A 5,608-nucleotide genomic window follows, 5' to 3' on the forward strand; every position below is an offset into this window, starting at 1 on the left:
GCCTCAAGTGCTGGAACGAATCAGGGAAAATGGATGCCCAGTGCTGCTCGTGGCTCCGCTATGGACGAACCAAACCTGGTTCCCAGTCCTGATGCAGCTGGCCAGCACTGCCCCGTGGCCGATACCGGTGAGGAGAGACCTCCTCTCTCAGGCAAAGGGCTCGATTTGGCATCCTCGCCCGGAGTTATGGTCCCTACATTTGTGGGCCATCAACGGGTACCCGCTAACCTCCCGGAGGGAGTGTTAAACACGATCACGCAGGCTAGGGCCCCGTCTACTAGACGGCTCTACTCCTCGAAATGGTCAGTGTTCTCTACCTGGTGTCAAGCTCAGGGCTTTTCACCCGTAGACTGCGGGGTTACGGAAGTGCTCTCCTTCCTTCAGGAGCTGCTGGATAAGGGTAGAACCCCGTCCACGCTCAAAGTATACGTGGCGGCCATAGCGGCGTTTGCAAAACCGACGTCGGGCCAGTCACTGGGGAAGAACGACCTCGTCGTGCGATTCCTCAGGGGAGCTCGGAGGCTGAATCCTTCCAGACCTCCCTCAGTCCCTATGTGGGACCTTTCTACGGTTCTGGAAGCCCTGAAAGGTGCCCCATTCGAGCCAATCCATTTGTCAGACATGAAGCACCTGTCTTTCAAAACGGTATTTCTTGTGGCTCTTGCTTCAATGAAGCGCGTGGGGGACTTGCAAGCGCTTTCAGTAAGCGCGTCCTGTATTGAGTTTGGGCCCATTGACTAAACCCACGTGCCACGGGCCCCACGGGCCACGTGGGCCCACGTGCTAAAATCCCTCAACACACCGTTCAGGGCCCAGGTTATTTCCCTGTGCGCCCTCCCGGTGAACAATGAGGAAGCGGATGCTAATCTCCTTTGCCCCGTCAGGCCGCTGAGGGCTTATGTGTCCCGCTCGTCTGTCTTCAGGCAGACCGAGCAGCTCTTTGTTTTGTTTAGCGGACGCTCCAAGGGACTGGCCGCATCAAAACAGAGCCTATCCAGATGGATAGTCGATGCCATAGTGCTGGCTTACACTTCTAAGGGCCTGCAGTGTCCTTTGGGTGTCAGAGCGCACTCCACGAGAGGCGTGGCCTCTTCGTGAGCGTGGTCTAGTGGGATTTCCTTGCATGATATCTGTATGGCGGCGGGCTGGGCCTCGCCGTCTACATTTATAAGGTTCTATAACCTAGAAGTTCCCGCCTTACAGGCCAAGCTGCTGTCGGTCTAGAATTCAGTACTATCTGTCCCGCTGCGCCGGCGCAGAATGCTGAGTTTTGATTGAGTATCGCTCACTGATCGATGGAACAGCTCCATGGGTGTTGAATAGCCCGTATTTTTGCCCAGTTCGGGCTGAACGCGTTCACCCTGTCTGCGGGATATACTGTTGACATAACTAGCTCCTATGGGATGCTATTTCGTGGGGAATGATGCTGGTAGCCTCTCTTCTCCGACTCTCTGTGAGTCTACGGTGATTATGCACTATATGAGCCCCGGGCTACTGCCCTTGGGACTTTGGTGTCGGATCCCAGTACGCACGGCGTCTTACATTGTGTTCCCCATAGCGTAAGATATTATGCAGTACGAGAGATTCTCTCGTAAGAGAACGTACTCGGTTACTAACGTAACCTCGGTTCTCTCTAGAGAGGGAACGAGTACTGCGTATCTTGCCGTGCATACAACAGCGCTGGTTCACTTCAGCGTTGAAAACCAGTTTGTATCAGCCTGTCGAGCGTATTTATAGGCCAAGGCCACGCCTATTCTGGCGGGACGCGACGAAATGGGCGCGAAGCACCCCCATTGGATGTCACGTCACGCAGGGCCTCTCTCGATAGGCTTGCTGCTGTTGCCGCAGGGCAGCCAATAGGCGCGCGAGCCGTCTTGCCTATGTCTGCACGCTGCCGCACAGCGTTTTACATTAATCAAAATTAAAGGATAATTTTTGGCTTCAATATCTCGTGGAAAAGAGGTTTTCCCCATAGCGTAAGATATTACGCAGTACTCGTTCCCTCTCTAGAGAGAACCGAGGTTACGTTAGTAACCGAGTACGTTTTTAAAAGAAGTCACTTATGCTCACCAATGCTGTATTTATTTAATTAAAATACAAAACAAACCCAGTAATATTGTGAAATATTATTTCAATGTAAAACAGCTGTTTTCTACGTGAATATATATAGTAAATTATAATTTATTCCTGTGATCAAAGCTGAATTATCAGCTTCATTACTCCAGTCTTCAGTCACATGATCCTTCAGAAATCATTCTAATATGATGATTTGATGCTCAAGGAACATCTATGATTATTATCAATGTTGAAAACAGTTGTGTACCATTTTTTTAGGATTCTTTGATGAACATAAAGTTAAAAACAACAGCATTTATTTGAAATATAATCTTTTGTAACATTATAAATGTCTTTACTATCACTTTTGATCAATTTAATTCCTCCTTGATGAATAAAAGTATTGATTTATTTCATTTATTTCCCCCAAAAAATAAAATATAAATTCTTACTGACACCAAAGTTTTGAACGGTAGTGTTTATTGTTACAAAATATTCTATTTCAGATAAATGCTGTTCTTTTGAACCTTCTATTAATCAAATAATCCTGAAATAAAAATGCAAATAACTGTTTTCAACATTGATAATAATGAGAAATGTTTCTTGAGCATCAAATCATCATATTAGAAGGATTTCTGAAGGATCATGTGACGATGAAGACTGGAGTAATGATGCTGAAAATTCAACCTTGATCACAGGAATAAATTACACTTTACTATATATTCACATAGAAAACAGCTGTTTTACATTGAAATAATATTTCACAATATTACTGGGTTGGTTTTGTATTTTTAATTGGGATTTTGGAAACCCTTCAAGAGTCTACAAAATTAAACTTTTTGTAGGTCTACATTGTTCTGGTATTTTATGTATTTATAAACATTTTGATTATTTAAAAAAATATCGTACAAAAATTATAACATACAGTAAATGAATCGATTGAAAAAGAGATACTGCTTTACAGGAACAATATGAATGGAATATTTTTTTCTGAATAAAATTCCTGTAATTTACTGAACTCTATTGTTGAACTAACAACTGCTCAAGTATGGTTTTGATAATAAAGCTAATTTTATTATTCAACCAGTATTATTATAATTGATATACTATTATAATTTTGAATTAGATTTTGGTTTTATATTTTCATTTTAATTTTAGTTAACATTTTAGTAATTTTGTCATTTTTTATCATTTATTAATATGTCTATAGGCCTGTACTTTTTATTAGTGTGTGTGTGTATATATATATATATATATATATATATATATATATATATATATATATATATATATATATATATATATATATATATATTCATTTAGTTACCTTAGTACTTCCAACTCTGTCTCCCCTTTGGCCAAATAGGAAATCTTCCAAGGCCACTCCCACCAGTCTGTTTTGGATTCGCATACAAGAGTAAAATACCACATGCACATTGCATTAGTAGCAAAACTTCTTAGCAAACTTTTAGTCATTATGGTGTCAATTTTTGTTGTTTCCGGGTGCAATAATTCAAAGAGTAAACATTTAGCGGGAGTTTCGGTTTCCAATCAAAGATCCAGCGTGTTGTAGGCAGCGGCTAAAGGCTACAAAAGACTACGATGGAAAATCCGAAAAACCTCCATGTTTGTGAACTGTATTACCATGAACATAGTGTTTTAGGCCAAATAGAGGGGAAAAACTGAAAGAAACTGCCGTTCAGTCAGAAGCAAAATGTTGTCGCGAATAGGTAAGAAAACTATTGCTATAGCGTTACATTATACCATAATGCTGTTTAAAGAATAGATATAGTATGAAACAGTTTTCAGTTTTCAAACCTACTCTTACCATAACTGTTCTGTTAATAACCCTCTGTTGATCTGACTGTCCGTGGGCGCTTGGGCCGGGACACAAAAATGCAGAAATACTCTATAATCTGTAGCTTTCATGAAAGCCCTGGAGCTGTCAAAGGCTGGATTTTGCTGACATAACCCGAGACGTTTCCTTTCGAGGGAACTCAAACTACGTCGTAAGAATGACACTTTGGGAAACGAATGCCCACTATGCCAAGCGCCAAATATGCCTGCCCTAGTGTGAAACTGTATCAGGCACAATCTAGGACGAGAGCATTTATGCACGCGGCGTGTTGGGGAGGTGCAGACTATAAAAGCACAACCGGCTGCCTCACAGATCTCCTAGAGTGGCGCTCCCGAGTAGAGCTCCCTAAAGGACGCCATTCCCCTAGTGGAATAAGCCCTCACGGGCAAAGGTGAAGGCAAATTGCGCACCTGGTAGGCCGAGGCAATAGCCTGTACAATCCAATTGCTAATTGTATGTTTGAATGCAGGGAGCCCCTTCTTAGGTGACCCAAAACACACCAACAGTTGGTCCGACCTCCTCCAGGAAGAGGACCTCTCAAGGTAAATACTCAGTGCTCTGACAGGACAGAGCACATAGAGCCTCTCTTCTTCTGCTGACACATGTGGTGGAGGATGAAATGCCTGCAGGACCGTAGACCGTGCCATACTGGAGGGCACCTTGGGCACATAGCTAGGTATCGGATGCAAGACGGCCTTAACTCCTCCCCCGGGGCAAACTCCAAGCAAGCTGGCGATATTGCCAGGGCCTGGAGATCTCCCACCCTCTTAAGCGAGGTAATGGCTAGGAGAAAGGCCATCTTAAGCATCAGGCCCTTAGCTGATGCCGACTGAAGTGGTTCGAAGGGGTCCAGGGATAACCCTTCAAGAACCACCGCCAGGTCCCAGGTTGGATCTCTGTTCCTGGTTGTCGGTCTCATCCTCCATGTACCATGGAGAAAATGTATGTCCAGCTGGTTCCTCCCCAAAGGCCCATCACTGAGTGGTGTATGGAAAGACGCAATGGCAGCCATGTACACCTTATGTGTGGACGGTATTATGTGTATTTTTTTTTTCAATTATGCTGACATTGAGAAAGACAACATCAAGTAGAACAGACAACAAAAGAGAGCGCTTGCTGAAGAGCGAAAGCTAATGGGTGGGTGTGTCAGCATCGCGTTATACTTCCGGGTATGCCGTCACATGTTACGTCATGACGCAACACCAATCAGGATTGGAATAGTTTAATTCATACTTCAGAGGCTTACGCTTGGGGAGCGTCCCCAAAGTGTCGTTCTTACGACGCATTTCGAGTTCCCTCGAAAGGGAACAAGTAAATATAGTTCACTTATGCATAATTGTAACAAAGCGGGTTGAATATTGTCAAAGTCACACTGTAAGTTTTAAATAAATTTTCCTCCTCTATAATAAATTAGCCTACATTATGAGTCAAAACACATGAGAGTGTCGCATGAGGGTGTTAGAACATACAGAATCCCAAAGAGATCATTCAAATCCCTTTTTCATATTCAATATATTTTCTTTTCAAAGTGTCTTTTTGGGGATAGATTAAATCTTAATTAAGAAGAACTTTCCTTAGAGCTACTCTGAGGAATCATTTACATGTGCCTCGGTTTGTGTGAATTCGTCACAATTGTCTTTCTCCTTATTTACTGTCAAGCCTTTTATTACTGGGTTTTTATTATGATTTACTGTC

The sequence above is a fragment of the Siphateles boraxobius genome, unplaced genomic scaffold (genome assembly GCF_051911475.1).
Source record: "Siphateles boraxobius isolate OS27281-9 unplaced genomic scaffold, OSU_SipBor_1 41, whole genome shotgun sequence".
NCBI classification, from domain to species: Eukaryota; Metazoa; Chordata; class Actinopteri; order Cypriniformes; family Leuciscidae; genus Siphateles; species Siphateles boraxobius.